This window comes from Heterocephalus glaber, unplaced genomic scaffold, assembly GCF_053883595.1.
Source record: "Heterocephalus glaber isolate CG9 unplaced genomic scaffold, H.glaber_assembly_v1.0 deba00001543, whole genome shotgun sequence".
Classification (NCBI taxonomy): Eukaryota; Metazoa; Chordata; class Mammalia; order Rodentia; family Bathyergidae; genus Heterocephalus; species Heterocephalus glaber.
The window spans coordinates 5,123,443-5,150,803 of NW_028258336.1; the positions used below are offsets into that span (position 1 = coordinate 5,123,443).

The following is a 27,361-nucleotide window of genomic DNA, read 5'->3' on the forward strand; positions in this document are numbered from 1 at the left end:
ATGGAGGCCAAGGAGGAGTCTCCCACGGGGACACCACCTCAGCCCTCAGAGCTGGAGACAGATCCCTCTCTGACAACCTGGAGTAGCCAATCGGGAGACATCAGCCCCTGCGAGTTGACTGTCCTTCATTTCAACAATGTTTACAAAGTGTATCCGAGCTCTGCGGAGCCCGTGGGCGGCGCCACTAGGTGTGGGTCGCCATCTCGCGCGCCAGATCCTGATGGGGAATGGGTGGGGCTGGGGGGCTGGTTTGGAAACGGTGAAGAAGGCTTCAGGTTTTCAGGGACTGACTCACACAGAGTGCCAGTGTTTCCACTTCTTGGTGGGCCCTGTTGCTAAATTGATTGATTGAAGAAGATAGGCCATAGGCTAAAGGGGAAAACTCTGAAACTGGTATTTGCACGTGTCAAAGGGGAAAGAAAAAAAATGTGAACTATGCGATTTATACTTGTTTAATCGAAACCTGGATTCAAAGCTATCCTTTCCACTGTTGTGGGATCTTGGAGAAGGACTTGAACTTGTTTCATCATTTGTAAAGAGAGTTTTTTTTTTTTCCTTTTCAGGATTAAATGAAATAATTTATGGAAAGCATCTACTACAGTGTTTATCTTGTGGTAAACAAGTGTCAGTTAAATTACTTTCCTCATTTTCTGTGTTACACAATGGTCAGTTCTTACTGAGATAGCTATAACTACTAATTGTGAGGGACTTTTTTTTTTTTTTTAAACATCTTCCTTTCCAAGACTGCTACAAACTGGTTAAGAAACACATAGCAGGTCTAGGGATTTAGTTCAGTGGTTCTGTTGGCTGCCTTGCAAGTGCAAGGTCTCGACCAAGTTCAGTCCCCCATACCAAGAAAAAAAAAAAGGGAGTATTAGGAGGATTAAAGACAATGTGTCTTTTACTGTACTAAATTTAAATTTTTTAAAAACATTCACTGTATTTTTCTATGACCCATTATAAATTATTTGGAGTACTTTGGGAGACATGTTTTCATTGTTTTATTTGTTCATTTATTTATATCAGCATTGCATTAATTCCCTGAGATTTGTGTAACAAAGTACAGCAAAATGAGTGGTTTAAACAACAATTATTTTCTCGCAGTTCTGGAGGAGCGAAGTCTAAATTCAAGGTGATTGCAGGATTGGTTCCTTTAAGGGTTCTGTGAGAGAATCTTTTCCATCCCTGTCTCCTGGCTTCTGGAGAAAGACAACAATCCTTGATATTCCTTGGCTTATAAATGTATTACTTCAGTCTCTGTTCTGTCTTCATGTGACATTCTCTCTCTGTATTGTTTCTGTGCCCAAATTTTCCTTGTTTTGTAAGTCATTGAATTAGGACCCACTCTAATGACCTCATCCTAACTTTCTTATATCTGCAGGGAACCTATTTCTAAAAAAGGATACAATCTTAGAGTTGGAGCTTCACATGTCATTTTGGGGGGCACAATTCAACCTCCAACAAATATGGATTCCCTGATGTCATTGATTTTTAACACATGGGCTTTCAGTTTTTGGAGAAGCCTAAGGAAAAACCTTGGGTTGATTTTTGAAGGATTAGAAACAATATATAGTGGTAACTCCATTCATGAATGTCAAATAATTCTGTTCACAAGCAGAAATGTTTGGCAAATTTTGCTTCTGTTTGCAAACTCTGCATCAGGTGAGGAACACAACCATGGCCATCTTTCCCAGAATTGTGAAACGAATTAAGTTCATGAACCGAGGTACTACTATAAGTCAGATGGCAGAATGCTATTTGGAAAATACATGTTTGTATGGGTTGTATAGTTCAATGTGGTTTTATTGCAGGATGTAATTTCATACCTCTTATTCAGATATACCACTCATAAACATATCAGTCATATTAGTTAAAATACTAGTGTCTTAGGCAAAGCTCAAGAAATTATGGAACTCAGTATCTTTGGAATGTCAAAGGTGTAATGCTTAGAGAGCATATCAAATGGTACCAGTGAATAGAACATATTGGTAACTGACCTTTGAAGGAAAAAGGAAGGGACTCATCTGATAGACTATTCTGATGGCAAAAAGAAACATGAGTTCACTGAGTGAATGCTGTTTTATGGTTGGTCTTTCTGGGAATATTTCCAAGTATAACTGTTGTTCTTAGCAAAGAAGTTACTGAAAGAATTGGTGTTTGTAGGGCCAGGGATTTAGCTCAGTGGCACTGTGCCTGCCTCTCAAGCGCAGGGTCCTGAGTTCAATCCCTCATAACCCCCCCCCCACACACACAAAGAATTAGTGTTTGTTTAGATTGATGAAAACTCTGAACCATTTTGACTTTGGTTATAGACTACTTTAAATATTTGTTGATATGTCCTAAAGTTTAGTATTCAGCTCTTATCCTTCTCTATACTGAAGCAGAGATTTATTCAGTATTCATTTAGTTCAACAAATATTCATTGATTATATACCATTTATTAGGTATGGAGTACTTTGCATGTAAAGTTCAATAAATATGTGTGAGTTATGGCTATAACCCATATAAAAAGTACCGTATTCAATATTAGCCAGTGAGCAGAAAGAAGGGAATGAAAACAAAATCCCTGCTTTCATGGCAGTTTGTGTTTTAGGTGGGAAAGAAGACAATATGTCACATAGTAAAAAATAATAAGTAGGAAAATAATGCAGGATAAGGAGAATAGGAAATGTGGAGAGTTAAAATTGGAAATGGCTGCTATTTTTAGAAAGTTATTAAGATGAAACCTCATCGATTGTTATTTGAGGATAAACAAGTGAATGATGTAATATGAGGCAGTTGGCTATCTATGAGGAAAGTTTTTCAGGCTGATAAAATTGCAAGAGCATAGGTTCTGGGGTAAAAATGTGGTTATTGGGTTTGAAGAACAATAGTGGCTGAAGCTGAGAGAGTATTGGGGGATATTAGAAGGTGAGATCAGGGAGGTGGCAGGAATCAGATCATACAGAGCTTTGTAGGCCTTGTTGACAATTTTGGCTTTTACCTTGAGTGAGCTGGGAAGCCACTGGAATGTTTGAGCAGAGGAATGGTGTAATCTGACTTAGATTTTAAGAGTCATTCTGACCACTATATTGATAATGGACATTAGAAAGAGTGAGAGGCTGGATATACAACTTTGAATAAAACTAGACCCTGCACCCAATGATCTCAGCCCCTGTGGACTATATACACTAGAATTAGGCAGACAAAAATATTTCATAAAGTAAAATTATCCTGTGATAAGTACAATGGGAGTGCCTAATAAGGCATTTCCTTAGTTAATTGGAGAGGGACATGGGAGTGTTTCTTTGGAGAGTAGTTAAACTGAAGGTTGAATGATGAGTAGCAACTAATTAGTCAAAATGTGTACCTTGTAAAGGACATGATTGTTTAGTTTTGAGGTTTGAACTAACACATATATTGCAAATGTACATTGGCATTTATCAAAGCATATTCCAGGGAGTCTTATAGTGCTTTGGGAGATCCTTCTATGTTATCATCATAGTGAAAACTATTTTCATAGCAGTCTTAATAGTCATTATTTGCCTTGTTGACTCATTTTATCATGAGTGTAGAGTTTGAAAACTTAAAGCATCTGGTTTGCGGTGTCACACTGAAACCAGTTGTTAAAAAATTGTCTTACTGAGTTTTGGTATAGTACTGTATACAAGAAAAATATTGACAATTATCTGGAAAGTTTGTTGAAATATATTTCATTTACCTGTGTGTGAGTCTAAATTTTTCTTATATGCTTCAACCAAAGCAACCTATTCCAGTAGGGTGAATGCAGCAGCAGATATGAGATTCCAGCTGTCTCTATTAAGCTAGTTGTGAGATTTATAGAAGTTCAGACTCCTAATTTTTTGTGTTTGAAAATATATTTTTCATAACGATCCTTTTATTGGATTTTTTGCTGTTTAAATGAGTTAGTATATGCATTATTTTCTTTAATTTCTGATATGGTAAATAAAAATAGCAATACTTTTTTGGGCTCCTTGATTTTTTTTTTTTTAGTCAAGGGGTGTTGAGACAAAAACATTTGAGAACCTCTGCTATAGATTCTAAATTACTGACAACAATGGCAGGGTTTAATTGTATTAATCTTTGTTTCCTGAAGAACTAGTAGTGTGTAGTAATTTGTACATTATTTTGGCATTAACTACTTCATGTATTTTGTTCCCAGATCTTTAATTAACCCTAATCTCTATTTTTGGTCTCATAGTTTTATCTGCCTGTTGAGTAAACCTACTTTGACATCTCCTTGAACAGGTCTCTAAAATCAAACTAATCAGCTTCTCTCCAAAACAAGTCTATCTTATAATTTTTATCTTACTTAATATATTGATTTTTTATCGCAAATAATTTCATAGCCTTTCCAAAGAGTAAAACTGTAATTATGTAATCACTTTTATAGAATTTACTTTTTGTACTTTCTTTCATAGCATCGGTTCTCAGTTTTTGCATGGATCAGAATTTCTCAGAGGTCTGTTAAAACACATATTTCTGTGCCTCACCTCAGAGATTCTGACTCTGTGGGTCTGGGATGGGTCCTGAAAATTTGAATTTCTACAAATTCCAAGTTATTCTCAGGCTCAGGTCTGAAGAAATACCAGAAACTGCTGATCTAAACCATGGTGGGTGGAACACACATTAATTTAATTTGATATAATCCTATTTGTTGATTCTTTTTTTATTTACCTTGTTGATATTTATTAACTCAGAAGAAAAATAAGAATGATGATAGAACTTATCAGTACTATTTTAAGTAAAACATTTTTTCAAGAGACATTTGTACTAACTCATACCCTTTCAGAGACTCGAAAACAGAAACATTGCCGATCACATTTGTCTTCACAGCACCAGTTACCTCAGTTGAACACATCAGAAATTAACCATTTAGAAAAGCTGACTCAGTTACTTTGTCTCAATAAATGTAGCTCTAGTCACATAATATTTTTAAAAATTGGGAGTAAGTTTATAGACTTTTCCATTTATTCAGAGAACAGCCATACTAGAAGATAACTGTTTAGAAGTGGCATATGTGAATCTCATGTTGTTGTTGTTGTTTTTTTTAAAATAAAACTCACAAACAAGCAGATTTGAACACAGAAAGGCAGCCCACTGACAGAAAATCATTATCAAGAATTTCTGCGGCATAGACACCAAAGCACCACTTCAGGCAGGTAATATAAAAACTTATAAATGAACACTCACTTTCAGATCTCTTAACGCTGAGTCAACTCATGTTCCCCACACACTATAACAGAAAGCCTGGCTCTATTTTATCTTCACTTCCAGATGCCAGTAGAATGAGATTATAATATACTGAAGCTCGTAATTAAATAAGAATAAAATAATGACAGGCAGGAAAGACATAGCATATAAAGTATCGATGAGTTACTTTGTCCTTAAGAATTGTTTGTCCATTAGTAGAATTGGATATGGTTTTAAATCATACAATTTTACGTCCTTTGTTGGTATGCAAATGATTTTGTTCCTATTTCAAAGATATAAAATGGAAAAGTTGCATCTATTAGAAGACTATATATTGAATTGTTACTTTTGTCAAAACTAAAAACAAAACCTTAAGTACAAAATTCACTTGTGACCTTTTTAACTAGCCCATTACTATTTTGCAAATCAAAATTACATACCAGATTGACCACTGTCACACTTATGATTATAAAAAGAACATCATATTTTGTAGATTTTATAATATATTTATCCATGAACAAAATCAGAAAAAAAATGTCTATTATTAGTATTACAGTTTAAATCTAAAATGTACCCCCCAAAGCCTTCTGTGTTCAGAAGGTGACTGGATGATGGGAGCACTATACTCATCAGTGGATTAATCCATAGTGAGCTTCTGTGCAGTTAAAAGCTGAGGCCTGGATGGAGGGGGAGGTCACTGGAGGAGTCAAAAAGGTGTGTTATTGTCCTGGCTTCCCCCTTCTCCCTCTCACTCTGCTTCCTGGCTGCCATGGGTTGAGCAGCTCTCCTCTGCCGTGCCCTTTCACTATGGCATTTATGTCCTGGAGCAAGCAAACTATGGACTGAACTCTCTGAAACCAAGAGCCAAAATAATCCTCTCCCCCTTTAAGTTGCAGGTGTTGGGTATTTTGTGCCAGCTATGGGAAATGGACCAATACAATTAGCTTTTAGTTACAATTAAAATAAATGGTGATATTTATAAAGCACAAGAAATTTTGTACATAAAGGCTACTTTATAAATATATATGTATGTGTATGTATGAACTATAGAAGCATTTTAACTCTTGGAGTTTTATTATAATAAATTTAGAAATGCAAGAGTATAGATTAAGGCCCGGAGTTATGAACAAGTTCTGTTCCAAGAGAATGTTCATAAGTTGGATCTTTCACGCTCCTCCAGAGAAAATCTTATATAGTACACTTGTGTATATTATACAGTATACCTGTGAAATTTTGCACCTCAAATGTTTGTACATTGGAGACTTACAGTACTAAACATTTATTTATAAAAAGTAAAAATTTTTTGGTGCTGGGGATCAAACTTGGGACCATTGCACTTGTGAGGCTGGTGGCAGAACCACTGAGCTAAATCCCCAGCCCTAAAAAGTAAAATTTTAATGCTACATTTAATTTGTAATTGTGACTTCAAATGACCCCAAAATAAATTCATTTTGTTTTTGTTTTTGTTTTTGGTACCGAAGATCAAATTCGGGTCCTTGTGCTTGTGAGGCAGGCGGCGGAACCCCTGAGCTAAATCCCCAGCCCCACAAAATAAATTTAAACATAGGATGTTCCTCACCTGAAATATTACAGAAAGGAGTATTCTTATATCATTATATCACATTTAAAAATTATAGTCTTCAATAACAACTGTTGATAAATCATTGTAATGGTAAGAGATAATATAATAAAATGTGCATAAAAGTATATTTAATACTATATTTTGAACACTAATAAAGAGGCAGTAAAAGAATGGAAAGAATAGGTTGTGAAAATTCTAAACCACGTTGGTTCTAGATTCCATCATAATCTTGTGTCACTTTTTTCTCACTACAGACTGTTTACAGAAAATGCCATCTAAGCATGTATACTGAGATAGATGAATCAACTTGGAATAAAATGTATTTTCTTTGAGAATGTTTTATATTTTTTCAATCTTTAAACTCTTTGTTCAGAGAAAAGCAGTTGAATGGAAGTTCACAGGAGACAAATTTTAAATTTTGTTACTTTTGAAACAGAGCCTTATTTTCAAATTATATACTCTCTCATCTTGTTGTTATCATGTTTATTTCTAAAGTTATACCTTGTATGCTGGAAAAGACAGAGTTCAGCAGTTAGCATATGATCTATTTTTCTACTAATTACTGAGAACACTTATGAGAATTAAAGAAGGCAGGTTGAGCAGGTCTCCTCTTCCAGTAAACACATTAGCAACCAGACTCCCAGGACTTAAATATCTGTAAATGGCATTTACTGGTTTGAGCCTTAATCTATAAAATTCTTTTAGTAAATATTCCATGATTGGGAATTTATGTATTTCTTGAAGGACACAAACCTCAAATCTATGTATTTATAGACCACATCTCCCTGAAGCTATCACAAAAGCTATGCAATTATTTGTGTATAAACTAGAGATGTTTCATAATCTACAATGCCCCCTGTGGAGGGATGTAACCCACACACTTTATAGAGAACTCTTATCACACTGGGTCAGACCTACATATGAGTCAAGAAAAAGGGAGCTTGGAAGTCCCTGGAGTCCCTGAGCACTCTTTGATACCCCAGTGTCCTCAACTGCCTGTCTCTTCAAAATCATCAATAAACCTTAACACATGGCTTGACTGGACTGTTTTCTCTCTTTCTTCTGCTCCCTCCACTCCCTGCCATCCTCCTCTTCTCCCTCTCTCCCCTTCTGCTTACATTATCCATCCATGAGACTCAAGCTCTACCTTTTTATGGTCCTCTCATCTTTTTTTTTTTTGGTTATTTTATTGGTACATTTTAGGTATACAATTCGTTTACATTTATCATTGGGTGTTTGTACCTGTACATGATATATCTTGGTTTTTATTTTTTTTCCCCATTACCTGTGCACCCTTCACCCCCTCCATCCTTCCCTATTTACATAGATTTCATTTCCATTTTTTTTTCTCATAGTTTTTCCTTTCCCTCTTTTCCTTTCCCCTTCCCCTCCCTTCACTCCTTTGTCTTTGGACCTTTTTTCCTATTTCAGATTATCAATTATTCATTTTAATTATTTTACCCCTTGTTTGCACTATCAGTTTCTCACACTAGTGAAACTATTCTGTATTTACACATGTGTGTCCTATTTATTTCACTTAAGAGTATGGCCTCCATATGCATCCATTTATCTATAAATGACTTCAGTTTTTCTTTATGGCTGAGTAGTACAACATTTTGTAAAAAAAAACATATTTTCTTTATCCAGTTTCCAGTTGATGGGCACTTGGGCTGTTTCCAAGCTTTAGCTATTACAAACTGTGCTGCAATAAACATGGGTGCACATATATCTCTGTGATAGGATTCTTTTAATTCTTTTGGGAAGATACAAAGCAGGGGAATAGCTGGGTCAAATGGGACCTCTAGTCCTAGTTCTTTGAGGTATCTCCATATTGACCTCCACAGTGGTTGCACCAGTCTGCACTCCCACCAACAATGGAGAAGGGTTTCTTTCTCCCCACAACCCTGCCAGGATTTGTTATTTGTTGCTTTCTTGATAGCAGCCATTCTTTCTGGGGTGAGGTGGAATCTCAGTGTTGCTTTCATGTGCATCTCTCGAATGATGAGTGATGTTGAAGATTTTTTCATACATTTGTTTGCTGCTTTTACTTCTTTGAGAAATGTCTGTTCATTTCAGATGCCCATTTTTGAACTGAGTCTTTGAATTTGGGGGGGGGGTCTGATTTTTTTAAATCTTTACATATTCTAGATAATAGTCCTTTGTCTGAGGTACAGCTGCTAAAATTTTTTTCCCATATTATAGGTGTCTGTTAGCTCTGTTGGTGGTTTCTCTTGCAGTGCAAATGCTTTTCAAGAAGATGATATCCCAGTTATTGGTTCTTTCTGCTAGTTCTCGTGCTGCTGAGGTTTTGTTCATGAAGTCTTTTCCTATGTCAATGCCTTCAAGAGTTCTACCTAACTTATCTTCCAGCAAGTTTAGTGTTTCTGTATTAATATTTAGATCTTTAATCCACTTCAATCTTAGTTTAGTGCATGGTGATAGGTATAGGTCTAGATTCAATCTTTGGCAGGCTGAAATCCCATTCTTCCAACACCATTTATTAAACAGGCTATCTTTCCTCCAATGATGGTGGTTGGGTCCTTTGTCAAAGATGAGTTGGCTGAGCATGTCTGGAGTTGTTTCTGCATCTTCTAATCTATTCCACTGATCCTCAGGTCTGTTCCTTTGCCAGTACCATGCTGATTTTATCACAGTAGCTTTGTAGTATAGTTTCAAGTTGGGTATTGTGATACCCCCAGCCATGTCTCTGTTGCTTACAATTGCTTTAGCTATTCTAGATCTCTTATGGTTCCAAATGAATTTCTGGATTGTTTTCTCTAGTTCTGTGAAGTATATTGTTGGAATTTCAATTGGCATTGCATTGCATCTATATAGTAGTTTTGGAAGTATGGCCATTTTCACTATATTGGTTCTTCCTACCCAAGAACAAGGATGTCTTTCCATTTTCTTGTATCCTCTTTGATCTCTTTTTTCAGAGTGCTGTAGTTTTCAGTGTATGGGTCTTTTGCTTCCTTTGTTAGATTGATTCCTAGATATTTCATTTTTTTGGATGCTATTGTAAAAGGAATTAATTCCCTAATTTCTCTCTCAGTGAGTCTGTTATTTGTGTATAAGAAGGCTATTGTTTTTTGAGTGTTGACCTTGTATCCAGCTATTCTACTGAATCTGTCAATTAAGTCTAGAAGTCTTTTGGTGGAGTTTTTTGGGTCCTCTATTTAAAGTATTATATTATCAGCAAATAGTGACAGTTTAACTTCTTCTTTTCCTATCTTTATTCCTTTCATTTCTTCCTGTTGTCTAATTGCTGTGGCTAATGTTTCCAGAACTATATTGAACAGGAGTGGTGATAGTGGGCATCCTTGTCTTGTTCCTGATTTTAGCGTGAAAATTTTCCATTTTTGACCATTTAGTATGATGTTAGCTGTTGGTTTTTCATAGATAGCCTTAATCAGGTTAAGATAAAGACCTTCTATTCCAATTTTCTGTAGGGTTTTATCATGAATGGGTGCTGGATTTTGTCAAATGCTTTTTCTGCATCTATTGAGATGATCATATGGTTTTTGTCCTTGACTCTGTTAATATGGTACATTACATTTATTGATTTATGAATGTTGAACCATCCTTGCATCCCTGGGATAAATCCGACTTGGTCAGGGTGTGTGGTCTTCTTGATGACCCTCTGTATTCTGTTTGCCAGTGTCTTGCTGAGGATTTTTGCATCTGTGTTCATTATGGAGATTGGCCTGTAGTTCCCTTTTTGCGTTGAGTCTTTCCTTGGTTTTGGAATCAAAGTAACACTTGCTTCCACGAATGAATTTGGAAGTATTGCTTCCCTTTCAATTTCCTTGATGAGTTTAAAGAGTAATGGCATTAGTTCTTCTTTAAATGTCTTGTAAAATTCAGCAGTGAAGCCACCCAGACCTGGGCTTTTCTTTGTTGGTAAATATTTTATGAGATTTTCAATTTCACTCATTGTAATTGGGGCGTTTAGGATTTCTATATCTCCTTCATTTAACTTTGGCAATTCGTATATATCTAGGAATCTGCCCATTTCTTCTGTGTTTTCCATTTTATTGGAGTAGAGGTTCTCGAAGTAGGTATTGATGATCCTCTGGATTTCTCTTGGATCTGTTGTGACTTCAGCTTTTTCATTCTTAATTGCATGGATTTGTGCCTTTTCTTTCCTTTTTTTGATAAGGTTGGCTAAAGGTTTATCGATTTTATTTATTCTTTCAAAAAACCAACTCTTTGATTCATTGATTTTTTTGTGTTGTTCTCTTCGTCTCCATTGCATTGATTTCTGTCCTGATCTTTATAATTTCCTCTCTTGTACGAGGTTTGGATTCATTATGCTCTTCTTTTTCTAGGAGCTTGTGGTTCTGCATTAGGTTATTTATCTGAGTTTTCTCTGTTTTCCTAATATGGGCATTCACTGCTATGACTTTCCCGCATAGAATTGCTTTCATTGTGTCCCATAGATTCCTGTATTTGACGGGCATTTTCATTTACTTGTAGAAACTGTTTAATTTCTTCTTTAATTACTTCTGTGTCCCATTGCTTATTCAAGAGGGTGTTATTCAGTTTCCATGTGTTTGTTGGGGTTTTGGGGTTTCTTATGTTATTGATCTCCAATTTTATTCCACTATGGTCTGATAATATACAGGGGGTAACTTCAGTTCTTTTATATTTACTTCGATATGTCCTATGAGCTAGCATGTGGTCTATTCTGGAGAACGACCCGTGTGCAGCTGAAAAGAATGTGTATTCTGATTTTGTGGGGTGGAACACTCTGTAAACATCTATTAAGTCCATTTGTTCAATAGCTTGGTTCAGTTCTAGAATTTCCTTGTTAACTTTTTGTCTAGATGATCTGTCTATTTGTGATAGTGGGGTATTGAGGTCCTCCACTACAATTGTGTTAGTGTTTATTTGGATTTTCATGTCTATTAGTACTTGTTTTGTATAGTTGGGGGCATTCGTATTTGGTGCATATATATTTAGGATTGTCATCTCTTCCTCTTGGATTGTTCCCTTCACAAGGATGTAGTGACCATCTTTGTCTCTCTTAATTAGTTTTGGTTTGAGATCTACCTTGTCTGCAAATAAGATTGGTTCCCCTGCTTTCTTCTGGGTTCCTGTGGCATGGAGACCTGTTTTCCATCCTTTTACTTTCAGTCTATGAGTTTCTTTTTTAGTTAGATGTGTTTCTTGTATAGAGCACATTGTTGCATTTTCCTTTTTAATCCATTCTGCCAGTCTATTTCTTTTGATTGGTGAATTGAGGCCATTAACATTGATGGTTATAATTGATAGATATTGATTTATTCTTGTCATGATATTTTACTTTTGTTGGCTCTTTTATTTATTTTTTCCCCCTTTCCCTTTAGTGTCTTACCTTGCCTGGTGGCTTCTCTCTGTTGGGCCTCATGGAGTTGTGACTTTCATTGCTTTTTTCTAGGATATTATTTAGAATTGCTTGTAGTGCTGGTTTGGTGTTCATGAAATTGCTCAGGTATTCTTTGTTGTGGAAGTATCTAATTTCCCCATTGATTTTGAAAGATAATTTTGTAGGATACAACAGTCTAGGTTGGGAGTTATTTTCTTTCAGGGCTTGAAATACTTCACTCCAGGCTCTCCTTGATTTGAGGGTTTGTGCTGAGAAGTCTGCTGTGATTCTGATGGGTTTTCCTTTGTAGGTGATTTGTTTCTTTTCTCTAACTGCCTGTAGGATTTTGCTCTTCTGTTGGGTTTCTGGGATCTTGACTATTATATGTCTAGATGTAGATTTTTTTTTATCATGGCTAGTTGGAGTTCTATATGCCTCACTTATCTGTATGTCCAATTCTCTACCTCTGTCTGGGAAGTTTTCCACTATTACTTCTGTGAACAGTTTTTTTATGTCAATTGTGCTTTCTCCTGTTTTTTCATGGACTCCTATCAGTCTTATGTTATTTTTCTTTGCATTGTCTAGCAGTTGTTGGATTGATTTCTCATGGTCCCTTAGTATTTTTAAGAAATCTGTATTTTCATGGCCTCTAACTGTGATCCTGTCTTCTATGTCTGATATTCTATCTTCAGATTCCCTTAATCTGCTGTGGATACTTGCAATGGAGTTTTTGGTCTCCTGAATATCTGTCTGAATCTATTTCATGGATTCCATTTCTTTCTTATGTTGGACAATCATGGTTTCCATTTCTTTGCTATGCTGGGTATTCATGGTTTCCACCATGTTTTTGAGCTCATTTATTTTTTTATCTGTTTCTGTTCTAGATCCTCTAATCATGTCTTTCACTCTGCTCACCATCTCTGTGGATATCTGGGAGATTACTTCTGCTTTGAATTTTAATAGAGCCTCATTCATCTGTTTTGTTACTTCCTGTGCTATCAGTTCAGGTTATCCAGGTGGTTGGTTATGGGACTTTTCCATCTTATTTCCCCCAGAAATTGCCTTTTGTGGGGTGGAAGTCTGAGTTTGTGCCTTGCTTAAATGTCTTCTCCTTTTTGTTTTTGGTACTGTCCTTGGTTTAACTCCTGGGTTGATAGTTTGAAATTGCTTATTGTAGGTATCTTTGTTGCTTGCAATTAGAACCCTTATGGAATGATTGCTTCTCAGAGGTGTCTTCCAGATATAGCTGGTCTTTAAGTTTTGAGTCTCTAATGACTCTAAGACTGTCTCATTTTCTTTATACTAGGAAGGTTCATTGACTAGATCAATACCAACACCTTAGCCCAAGTGATACAATCAGCAACACCATTACATCAAGTACATTTTTGAAAATGACATTTTGTTGTAGTTATTAATCTATCACCTTTAGCTGTGTGAATTAAATCAAGATCGAGGACCAACCCAACATGTTGTGAATACACTCTTCAATATAGCAACTTTACCCTTTGGGATAGGGAGTTAGAAGAGGTTGGGGAGTGAGGGACAGATGGGAAGAAGGATAGGGGAAGGTTAGCAGTGTGGCCAGAGAACACAGGTGAGAAGGAAAAAGAGAATAATAGGAAAATAAAGAAGAACTCTGACTGAGGACTAAAACAGGGACAAAAAGGGAAGATGAACAATGTGGGAGAGCAAGAGAGTGAGTGTAAGAGAGAGAGAAAGGAAAGAGAAAAGAAAGAAGAAAAGAAAAGAAAAAAAGGAGAGAAAAGCAAATATTTGCAAAGAGTAGGGAAACATATTAAAGATAAGAGGAGCAAAAGAAAAGAAAAGAGAAAAAAACCAAACTAATAAAACTAATTTTGGGAATAAAATATAACCATGAAGATGAAGGGCCTCTTTCAGGGAATGTCTCTGCTGTTACAATAGACAACGTGGGTTGCAGTGTGCAGATATAAGTCAATGAGTCTCAGCAATCTAGTCGCAGACCCATGAGATTCAGGCAGATTTCTGGCTGCAAGTCCCAAGTTGAGCTCCCTGTCCTCCTGTAGGGTTGAACTCTGCAGAGTTGTATTGCAGGTTCCAGCTGCCCTTCCCCTGAAGATAGTCCCGGTCCTGATGGGAGGTGAAGATGACTCCAACTTACCCAGTACAGTGGTCTGGTGGTTCGGTGTCCTCTGAGTCTTTGTAGTGTGGAACCAGGTGGCTGTACAGAGGAGTGTGTGTGTGTGTGTGTGTGTGTGTGGCGGGGGGTGTCCAGTGGATTGCTGCCAGGGTGCGGGCCGATTCGGCATGTTCCACATGACTCATGCCATTGCTACGGCGTCCCTGGGAATGTTTGTCAATGTAATGTATAATTCTAAAAGTTTAAACATAACATTGAGTGATAAAGGTGGCATTTTGAAGAAACATTAAACCAAAATGTAAATTGTTTTCTTCTATTAAATTACTGTAGGCACTCTTAGATCTGATCGAATACATCCAGCGAGGAATTTCACATTGCATGATCTTTTGGCTATTCTTCCCATAGTGGATCCAGTTTTAGTTGTCAGAGTGACAGGTACACAGGTCCTTGAAGCACTTGAAAATGGAGTTTACAAGTACCAAGATCTAGATGGGAGGTATGTACATTTCTACTAAATGGTATAGTCTTCAATTTTTTTTTATATAATGGAGTTAAGACTAAATTTAAATATGATTTAACATTTTAAAATTTAAACTTATAAAGCTTTAATATGTTAACATGGGAGGGTGGTTTAAAATTTTTAAATTCTAATTTTTCATAAAGACAAAATTGTCAAGTATTGGTATATAGAAATTATACTTTCTTGTGCTTGCTTCGGCAGCACATATACTAAAATTGAAATTATACTTTCTATTAAAAATTAGGGTTATTTTAGTTACACTTTTGTATATTGGTTTGGGTCTTGAGTTTCAGTATTTCAGTACCTAAAATTTTTATTTTTTCATCTTCCTTTTCTTATTTGAGAAATATGATACTACTTTGCTGGCTGGGTTTTTTTGTTTGTTTTTTGTTTTTACCCAAACCTCATTATAGAATTCTAAGATAAATGAGAATAAACTGGTAGAGTTATAGATTTATGATTCTTCTAATAGGTTTGGTTTCTTCTAATCCTTAAATATATAACAAGCCAGCAGTTGAATATTGTGAATCTACAGTGTCATTATGTTGTACATTCTATACTGTACCATAATGGCTGGAGTTAATAAGTTGATAAGAGTTAATAAGAATGAAACCAACTATCTGGAGAGAAAATATATAAGCAAAATCTTGTGTTTTTACAAAATGTTATATCAAATTTTGTTTAAAAAGCTTAATTGAGATATTACTCATTACCATGTAATTTATCCATTTAAAGTGTACAATTGGGTGTTTTTATTATGTTCACAGATTGTGCAATTATTGTCATAATCAATTTTAGAACATATCCATCACTCTTAAATGAAACCCTTCTCCATTTGCAGTCACTTATTATTTCTTCCAGACTCTGCCTTCTAGGCAAACACTAATATAATTTGTTTCTATAGGCTTGTCTGTTCTGTATATTTCATATAAATGGAATCATCTAACACATGGTCCTTTTATGAAGTCTTTTACTTGGCATGTTTTCAAGGTTCATCAGTATTATAGCATGTGTCAGTAGTTTCTATTGATTGCTAGGTAATATCCCATTGCATGGATTATACATATTTATCCATTCTCCAAGTGCTGACCATTTCACTGTTTCCACTTTTTTGGGGGATTATGAATAATGCTGTCATGAAAATTCATGTACAAGTGTTTGGATTCTTGGATATATATTTAGAATTGCTGGGTCATATGGTAACTCTTAAGTTCTTCTTTGTGAAACTGACAGACTGTTTTTCAAAGTGGCTGTGCTATTTTACATTAGAATTACTATAGACTTCTCAACACAGACCTTTAAAGCCAGTAGAGCATGGAGTGAAGTATTTCATGCCTTGAAAGAAAACAACTTCTGCTGAGCTTGATAGTGCACACCTATAATCCCAGCACTTGGGAGGCTGAGGCAGGAGGATTGCTGTGAGTTCCAGGCCAGCCTGGGATACATAATGAGCCCAAGGGCAGCCTGGACTACACAGTGAGACCTTGTTTAAAAAAAAGAAAGAAAACAACTTCCAACCCAGACTGATATATTCTATAAAACTATCTTTCAAATTTGATGGGGAAACAAGATATTTCCATGATAAAGAACATATTAAAAATTTAAGACCAACAAACTAACATTCTGTAAATTTTACTGGGATATCCTTTAAAGAGACAATGAAGCTAACAATGACAAAAGGGCTAATAGAATGAATACATCAAGCAGAATGAGGAGTTACATAGAAGAATCAGCAAAGGAAAATAGTGTAATGACAGGTTATGTTAATACCTTTCAATAATAACTCTTAAGGTGAATGGTCTCAATTCCCCAATCAAAAGGCACAGACTGGCAGGATGGATCAACAAAGAAGTGTCTAGTTGAGCAAAACCTTCAAACAAATGGACTTAATAGCTATCTACAGAGTGTTTCACCCAACAACAATAAAATATACATTCTTATCATCAGCACATGAGACTTGCTCCAAAATAGATCGCATACTAGCCAATAAACCATGCTTAATTAAATGCAAAAGATTCAAATAATACCAAGAATATTATCAAGTCATAGCTCAATGAAACTAGAAATCAGTGGTAAAAGAAACCACAGAATTTTACAAACAAATCAAAATTAAACAACATCCTCTTGAACAATTAGTAGGTTACTGAAGAAATAAGACAGTTCCTAGAATTAAACTATAATGCCAGTACAACATATCAGAACTTATGAAAGCAGTCCTAAGAGGGACATTCATAACTGTGAATCATCACATCAAAAAAACAGAACAAGTTCAAAGAAATAACATATGTAGATGCACTTCAAAGTCCTAGAAAAACAAGAACAATCCAAATTTAAAGCTAGTGTGAAGCAATTAAAAAATCAGAACAGAAATCAATAAAATGGACACTAAAAATAATACTTTGTATTAACAAAGTATCAATGAATTAAAGAGATGGTTCTTCAAAAGAAGAAACAAAATAGACAAACCTTTAACCAATCTTACCAAAATAAGGGAAGAAAAGATCCCAATCAATGAAGTTGGAAATGACAAAGATGAAATTACACTGGACACCACCAAAATTCAGAAGATTATTAGCAATTACTTTGCTAACCTGTACACCAAGAAATTAGAGAATTGAGAAAATGGATAAATCAATATGAACTACCAAAACTGAACCAGGAAGGTAGAAAAAAAATCCCTGAATTATCCAGTAACAGATAATGAAATTAAATCAGTAATAAGAAGCCTACCAACTAAGGAAAGCCAACGTCCACGTGGATTCACTGCTGAATTCTACAAGAACTTCAGGGAAGATCTATCACATATACTCCTCAAGATCTTTAATGAAGTTAAAGGTAAGGAATACTCCCATAATCATTTTGGAAGCTAGCAATAAATGTAATAAATGTAATATATCACATAAATAGAAGCAAGGGAAAAAAATCACAATAATCATCTGAATAGATGCAGAAAAAGCCTTTGGGAAAATTCAGCATGTGTTCATGATAGACATTGAAGAAAATAGGTTATGAAAGAAACTTATCTCAATTTGATGAAAACCATTTATAACAAACCCACTGCCAACATCATATACTTTTTTACTGCAGGAGTTAAAAAAGCTATTAAGTTGGAACAAATGTACAGAAAAGTATACAAATTAGAGCTTTAGAATTGTGAATTTTCACAAAGTGAGCATCCCCTTCCTATGTGGCTAACACCAGATCAGGAAATGATATATGAAGCCCTTTTAGAAACCACTCTCATGGCCCTTTTCAGTCACTGACTCTTATCAAGAAAATCATCCAACATCATAATAAATATGGAAAATCTAAAAGCTTTCCCTCTAAAACCAGCAACAATAGTCTTCAACAACTAGATACCTACATATGAAAGATAAGTTATTATATATCATATATCATATATCATATATCATCATCATATACCATACACAACTAACTCAAAATAGATCAAAGGCCCAAAGATAAAGCTAAAATTATACTTTTGGAAAAAACACATATAAATCTCTGTGATCTTGTAACAGCCATCAGTTTCTCAAAATTGCAATAAAATACAAATATAATAAAATGACAAAAACAACAAATGAAAAAATAAACTTTCTCAGAAATTAAAAACTTTTGTGCTTCAAACACCATCAGAGTACAATGACAAACCATAAAATGGGAAAAAATGTTTGCAAATCTGATAAGAGACTTTTACCTAGAAGATAAAAGTCACTCCTATATAACTCAGTAATAAAAACCCCCACTTTTTTAAAAGGCAGAAGATGGAGTTGTTTCTCAGAAGGATATATACAAATGGAAAATACACATATGAAAAGATGCTCAACATTAACAGCCATCAGAAAAATTGCCTGGTGAGAAGAGGTGAGTCATTGTGGGTGTGGCCTGTAATGGTGTCCATATGTATCCTGCCTTCTCCCCTGATGCTGCTCTGCTTCCTGTTTGCCCTGCCATGAACTGTTTCTTCCCAGAGCAATGGCCCTCTGCCAGGCAACCATGCCTTGGAAACAGCTGACTATGTACTGAGACCTCTATAACTTTGAGGCAAAATAAACCATTCTTCCTTTAATTTGTGAGTGTTGGGTATTTTATCCCAGCAACAAGGAAGTAACTAAGATAGATTTTGGTACCAGGAGTGGGGCCATTGCTGTGATGCTACCTGACCATGTGGTTCAAAGCCTTTGGAACTGGCTTGCTGGAATTTGGAAAGCTTTGGAATTGCCTGCTAGAAAAGCATCTCTAGAATGCCGTGAGTCAAGCTTGATGAGAGATTCTTGTCAGAGTTCAGTACACCAAAATGTTGACTGCAATGCAGCCAGAAAAGACCAGGGTCATGAGTAGACAGAATGATTTAAAAAGTTTTGAGTTTGGTCAAAAAGAAAATGCCAGTAAAGTTGCAGCTTGCAAAGATGAAGAACTTATTGCTGAAAAGATTAGCATTAAAAAGCCAAGTACAGTAGTGCCTTGGTTTATGAATACTCTTGTTCATGAACAATTTGATTGGCAAACAGAAGCATTTGGAAAAATTTTGCTTCTGTTCACAAACTCCACATCTGATGATGAACATGACCTTGGCCATCTTCCCCAGAATTGTGGAACTAATTAAGTTTGTGAACCACTGTACTTTGGAACAGGACAATAGAAAAGATGGCCTGGGCATCATAAGAGCCAGCAGGGTTCCAGCCTTTGCAGCCTCAAAATTGCAAAGATAATAGACTTTGCTTTTCAAAGAGTGCCAGAGCATCATTTTCCAGAATAGAGGCAACCTAGGGAAATTGTTCCTTGGGATTAGGCTCATGGCACTCAGCAATTCAGATACTCAACCCCTACAGCAAAGACAGAAAAAAGTCTGGCTACTGCTCCAGCTGGCAACAGACCTTGGTACTATCCACAGGGTGCTGGTTTTAGATGCATACAGAATGCAAGAGTTGTGGGGTCAGGAAGTCTTTCACCCATATTTCTGAAGTCCTGGAAAGCCAGGGTTAGGGTTACCAGTTTGTGAAGCTGTTTAAGTGTGAAGCCAGAGGTACAGTGGAGACCCCAGAGAATTGGAGAAGTCAGGAATGTGTATCATCTGTGGAAAGCTGCAAGGAGCAAGCAAAGATGGCCCAAGAGAGAGGCCATGAGAGCTACAACCACTGGTAGTGCCTAGGGATGGAGCTACTCAAGGCCTTTAGAGTTCACATCATGCCACAGATTGTACTGCATGCTGAATATGGAACTATATTTAATGTTTGCCCTGCTGGATTTTGGTCTTTCTTTTGTTCCCTTTATTTCTATATCCCCATTTGTACCTTTTGGGATGGGAATTCTTGTGCCATTGTATGTTGGAAGTGTCTGACTTGCTTTTCGTTTGTAGAGGGGTAAGAGTTTGTCTTAACATGTACAGGTACAAGCACCCAATGATAAATGTAAATGCATCGTATACCTAAAATGTACCAATAAAAGAATTTTTAAAAGAAGAGTTTTTCTTAAATCTTAGAGGAGACTTTGGACTTGGACTTTTAAGCAGTGTTGAAACTATTAATACTTTGGAAACTCTTAGAGATGGAATAAATGTCTTTTGCATAAAAGGATGCACATGAGTCTTTTGGGGGCCAGGTATAGAATGTTATGGCTTATATCTGGACGTCCCCCTAAAACTTTATTGTGGTCAAAGGTGGGGCTTTTGAGAGGTGACTGGATCATGGGCGTGATACTGCATTAGGGGTGTGTGATACTGGGTTAGTACACTAGTGGGTTTGTAGCTGGATATGATATTGGGAGGTGAGGCCTGGAGGGAAGATGTGGGTTACTGTGGGTGTGGCCTGGAAGTGTGTGTGTGTGTGTGTGTGTGTATTCTATATATATACACATTCTCTCTATATATACATTCTATGTATACTCTCTCTCTATATATATACATATACATATACATATACATATACATATACATATATATATACACACACACACACACACATTCTACCTTCTTCCTTGATGTTGCTTTGCTCCCTGCATGCCCTGTCATGAACTGTTTCCCCTCTGCTGTGCTCTCTGCCATGCTGCCCTACCTTGGAACCAGCAGACTATGGACTGAAACCTCTACAAACTGTGAGCTCAACTAAATCTTTTCTCCTTTAATTTGTGGGTATCCAGTATTCTGTCCCAGCAATGAGAAAGTAATATAAGACATACCTTTTATGGACTTTAATCTTTGCTAAATTGGTCATTTGTGTTTTGTATTGTTGTGTTTAGCCCAGCCAACCATTAGCTAGTGTCTTCTTTAAGCTTGCTGAATGTCAGGTAGTAAAGCCACTATGGAAATCAGTATGGAGATTCCTCAAAAAAACTGTAAATAGAAATTCCATCCAACTCAGCTATTCCCCTTCTTGATATCTTCCTGAAAGAGTTATGTTAAAGCCATACAACTCATAGTAGCTAAATCATGGAAGTGGCCTCTATATCCATTAACAGATGAAAGGATAAAGAAAATGTATTTGTACACAATGGAATACTACTTCACCATAAAAAATGATAAATGTGAAAAAAATGATAAATGTGAGACATTTGTAGAAAAATGGATGTGACCATAATGTTAAGTGAAATAAATTAGACATACAAACTTAGATATTGAATGCTCTCTCTCATATGAGAAAGCCAAAGAATAAGTAATTTAAAGAGCAAAATAAAAGATAATGGGAAATGATAGATCTTTTGTAAATGGGAAGGGGACCAAGAGTTGTAGGGAAGGGGGAGGAAATAGAGGGTAAGTTGATGAAATTACATTAAAATATCATGTATATTATGTGTGTTTCTTACATAAAATTTTAAGAAAAGATGTGATATTACTTTTTTAATAATATATTCTTTAGTTGTCAAAGATTTCTTGAGTATGGTCTGTATATAGTACTGTAATTGGTTAGGAAGATGAGAAAATGAATACAGGATGGTTTATGCTTGTGAGGTATTTTAGCTTGTAGTAGGTCGTATATCTATGTCTATATACATATATATTATTTTATAAGTACACATGTATGAATGTGTATGCATATATTTATATTTTCCAGGAGTTATAATACATTAATTTCTGTGACAAATATATATTAAATATAGCAATGACTAATTTTGCCTGTAGGAATTGTTAAAAGCCTTACAGAGTTGAACAACTTTCTCTGCAAAGGATCACTAGTTTAAGGTGAAAGGGGAAAGGGCTTTCTAGGCAGAAGATACAGAATGTTTGGTATGAAAGAGCCTGATATGTTAAGAGTTATAATGAAGTGGTACTTATTAAATGAAACGGCAGAAACAGAGTACAAATGGGAGAGCAGTTTGAGTCTGAAAAGGCAAGGTACAGTCTACTTGGGATGTTTTTCTGTGGGTTAAATGAACTTGTTATTTAATTTTAGTCAAGGGAATGCTATGAACTGCTTTGGGTCTTCGGTGGAGTGTGGAGTGATGCACTGTGGAGAATAACCCATAGAGGGACTATTGAGGATTGATGTAAGAGATATTTCTAAGGCTTAATCAGCCAATCAAATTTCACTTGAAATTTGATTAGGCTTGTATGTAGAGGTGTTGTCAGACATTTGATTAGATTTGGATGCAGAGATGTTGTCAGATATCTTTAAATAACATTGAAACAAAAGATATTTGGAGGCCAATTGAGGTCTTGTAATGTAGAATCTGATATTCTTCTTTTTCTAGGTGTCTATTTACTTTTTGTTTGATTTATTTTATTTCCTTTCAAAGTCTGTTTATAACTAGATTTAAAACTATTACCTGGTAACTGAACTTGTCCACACCCAGAAATGTCTTTTTCATACCCATAACAAGAGGGGTGGTTGAGTTGAAGACAGTATCTGGGTAAACCATAGAGCATAGACTTGAGACCAGAAACAGTGGAAGATGAGCAGGGTAATGTTCAAAGATAATAAAAAAGAATTGTGTATAATACTTTGCTTAAATGCTAATAATTTTATTTATGTGATAAAGTTAGTATTTAATTTTAAAATATGTAGATAAAATTATATACATTTATCATGTACATGTTTTGAATATAAATGCTTTGTGGCTAACTCTAGCTAACATATGCATAACCTCATACAGTCAATTGTTTTTGTGGTGCATACATTTATCCACTCTCATCATTTTTAAAGAATGCAATATATCAACATTAATAATGGTCATTATGCTATACAGATCTCTGGAACTTGTTCCTCTTATCTAACTGTAATTTTGTGTCTTTTGAAAAATCTCCTCATTCCATGATCCAGCCTCTGGTAACTTTCATTTTACTTTCTGAGTCTACAAAATTAACTTTTTGAAGGGTCCATACATGAGTAAGATCATATGCTATTTGTCTTTCTATGCCTGTCTTATTTCATTTAGCTTAATGGTCTCCACATTCATCCAAGTTCTTACAAATGACAGGATTTCCTTATTTTATGACAAAATAGTATAGTATTTCACTCTATTTGTCAGTCCAGCCATCTGTCCATCATCTATCTATCTATCTATCTGTCTGTCTATCTATCTTATCCACCTTTCTATCTATGTTCTAATCTGTTCATCCATTGATGGACACTTAGGTTGATACGATATCTTAGCTATTGTAAAGAGTGCTATAATAAACATATAAACAGAAATGCACATATCCCTTCAATATACTGAATTAATTGCTTCGGATATATATGTAGTAGTGGGATTGCTGGATTATAGGGTAGCTCTATTTTTCATTTTTTTGGTGAGATATATTCAATCAGAAATAATTATTGGATAAAAATAAAGATTGTTCAGGCTTTCCCTTCACAGAGTAGGGGACCCTTTGATTTTTCCAGGCCAGGGTTTAGTACCCCTCTTTTGTGCTCTTGAAATGCTAGGGCTCACTGAATTATTATCACTCTGTATGATCAATTCTTATACTTAGCAATCTCCCAAACTATATGACAGTATTTTTGATGTAGGCTTTGTATCTTTTTCACTGGATATTTCAAACATAGTTTCTGACACATAGAGGATGCTCTGTAATTAATTTATTTAAGAATACATTTCAAAATGTTGAAGAAAATAACAACCAATAGCAATAAATTCAAAGGAGAACACTTGAAATTATTTGCATATTCAAGTTGTGAGAGTTTGAGAAAGACAGGTAAAGCTTGTTAAGATGAAATGCTGTGTCTTATACTCTATTCCTCAGAACAATAATAATAAAAACATTTTTATAATTTCTGATGGTTTTCACTTTGAACATATATGAAGTTCCAAAATGGAAAACAGTTTGACGGAAAATTCAGTCTGCTCTTGAAACATTCAATTTGGTGATATTGTTTGAAACTAGGTCTTTTCTTTCTGTCCCAAGTATCTTATGTATGCCTAACCATTTGAAATTAGACAAGCTTCTTCTATCTTGGTTCAGTTATTCCGGAGGATTTTTGCCTCACTCCTACAGTGCTCCCCTGGAAAGCCCTAAAGTGAAATTCATCTTAGCTCTGTAGTCTATATTTGAAGTTAAGTTATCCCAGTCACGGCCTATAAATTATGGGTGGCCTCGCCATTTGTTAATGTTGAGGTAATAATAGGCAGAAATTAGGTTTTTCTTGTATTTAGGATGAACTGCAGAGGTAGCCACATTTTTAAATAGATATGTGCATTGCCTCCTCTATCACTGTATTTACTCTTTTAGAAACTGAGGATGGAAATTGGGACAACACAGTTTGCAGTATTTTAAATTGTAGAATAGAAATTCTTGAAATTCTCTTTGAATAGAAGAAAATAAGGAAAGAATTACTTAGTATTACAGTCTTCTTTGTATTTCTTGAAAACATAGGTAATTTGGCAAGTTCTTTCCAGCTGTGTAAAGCTCCCAACCTGGACACATTCTAGTAGTTTAAGTAGCACAAGATGTACTCACTTAAATTTTAATGCTTTCTCTTATTTATTATTACTATGTCTTCTGCAGAATTACCCAAGAATATATTTTAAAATTTCATATTTCCACAAGTTGCTGGAATAGAATTTGGATTTGATCCAGATGCAGAAACAGGACACCAAATCATAAGAGATACTGTAAAGGTTCAAGGACAATACTTACAGTGAAAAAAAATTTACCTTCTTGCTGTTAAGGAGTACATTGGAAATGTGAGATAAATTTATTTTGAAAACATTTTAAATAAATTCATTGTCTTATGTTAAAATGTATTCATGTATATACATATAAATGATTTGATTTTGATGATTTCAGAGCCTCTATAGTTTAAACAAATATTTTACATTGAATTTTTGTGATTCATAAATTAATTTTATCTTGTTATATGCAGGTATGATTTTATTGTTTTGTGTTATGAGATTTTAAAATACAGAATATCTAAAATTCATGCTTATTTATAGTATTCTATAAATGATTGGCAAATATAGCCAGAATTGGCTCAATATAAAATGCCATCATAGATTGCTCAATTTTCATTAAGTACTGCATTCCTAACTCATTTAATGTTCCTACTTTACATTTTGTTTGTGTCATATTTTGCTATGTAGAATAAAATTTTGATGAGTAATCTTTAAGGAACTTACAGTTTAATTCACAGGGTTTTTCAATAATCCAGTCTGGAGCAGTGTCAGGTAGTAGTAGGACACTTGTTAGAAGTACAGATTTCATAATTCTAATGAGTGCCATTTAGTAGGTTTCAGATGAATGTCAGAAATACTACTCTAAACAGATCCCCAAGCTGATCCTACTTCATTGCTGTGTTTAGGGAAAGGCTGCTAAGCAGTATTGCTAAGGACAACAAATTCAAAGCTATCATCTCTAACCCTTGAATGGAGTGAGACATGAATTAAAGCTTGTTAGTATACATACAATGAAATGCAGGTTTTATATATGTGCATGAAGTTCATTTCAGAGCCTATAGTAAATTTGAAATATATATTTTGATTTATTTGTAGATTTAAAAATTACAATACATTTTGATATTTCAGGGGAAGGATGGTTATAGTATGCTTAAAAGTTGTCCTCAGATGTTTGACACAGAAACTGCACAAGTACTTTCTACAGTACTTATGAATCACTTTGAATCGATAAAATTTTGCAGGGAAGGAAGTAATGCCTTTCAGGCCATTGAATGAGTTTAATTACTACTACAAACAAATCACCATCACTAACAGGTGGGAATATAGTTTTATTTTACAAGAAGTGCTTTTTTGAATAATTTCTTTCAAAATTCTGGGCAATGAATAAATAGTACTTAGCATTTTATGTTTGGGGAGATATGAATAAAATAAAGACTGAATTTTATTTGCCAAGGTAAAAAGGTAGATCTGAAGGAAATACAATTATAAGAAAGGGATAAGCAAAAATTCAAGGATAAAATACCATAGTTCCAGGAAATGACATATTTTTCAAATTATTTTATGTCATCTTAGTTTCCCTTTTCATTTTTTCTCTCTTCTCTTCTATAGGAGCCATTCTAATTAATAAAATTGGCTTACTAAATGACTTGTAAATCATCTATCTTTTCCTACTTGAGAAACATTATGCCTTGCCACATAGAGTTCATTTTTTGTATTTGATTTAGGAGTTTTGTTTTTTTTAAAGTCACTTAACAATAATTCAAGACCAGGTTGTCCAAATTCATAATGGATTTTATAATTGGCTAATTGTTTGGTAAATAATGGTCTTCATAAATATACACAATTTTTGAGAGATAATTTTGAAAGCAAAACTCATAGTTCTTTTATTTTTCAACACAAAGCATAGGTTTTAATACAATGATCATGCTTTTCATGTTTCCAATTGTGAAATGGGAGGACAGAATAAAAAATACCACATTGTAAAGCATATAATCAAATAAAGCTCTTTATTTAAATGAAGCCTAATACTGTTTATATTTTATATATAGTAATATTTTGAAAGAATTTTTAAAAAATTGACACATAAAATTGTACATATGTATGGGATATAATGTAATATATATATATATGGTAATGTTCAAATGTTTACCTCCTCATTTATTATGTCTTTAAATGCACAATATTTTAAACAAGAATGAACTAGGGCTGGGGATTTAACTCAGTAGCACTGTGACTGCCTTGCAAACACAAGGTCCTGGGGAAAAAAAACGAATGTCCTTTTCATTAAATATAAACTTCATAATATCATCAATGAAATTTTATTCATTGTTGAACAGTTAATTGTGGAGAGTGGATATTCAAAGAAATTTTGATTAAAATTTCATTAACGTGAATTTTGTTCATGTAATATTTTAATAAGCTTTTAGGCATAATTTTTAGAATATTTACTTTGGGGTTCATCGTGTATTTTAACTGGTTTTACTGTACTTATAGCTTTTGAGGAAACCAAAACTGCCTTATTTTACTATTATGATTCTGATTTGGTTCAGAATAAGGAAAAATGAGGTAAGTGTATCTAATACTGATCATTACTATTCTTTGTAACTTTAATGAGGTTGTAAGGTATAGCAAGGGGATAATAAATACTTCTTTAAAGAAGTCCTGAGTTTTCATTTTAATGAAATAGACAATGTTTTTTTTTGCAGTTTGATTACTTCTTATCTTTTCAATTAAAGCAGTATTTCTTAACAAAAGAAATGAGAGAGAATTAAG

The 27,361-nt window shown here is 34.8% G+C and overlaps 1 pseudogene; it reads left to right on the forward strand.

The window, feature by feature from the left end:
* Window positions 1-27,153, forward strand: LOC101701219 (uncharacterized; annotated as a pseudogene).
* Window positions 27,154-27,361: the final 208 nt, after the last annotated feature.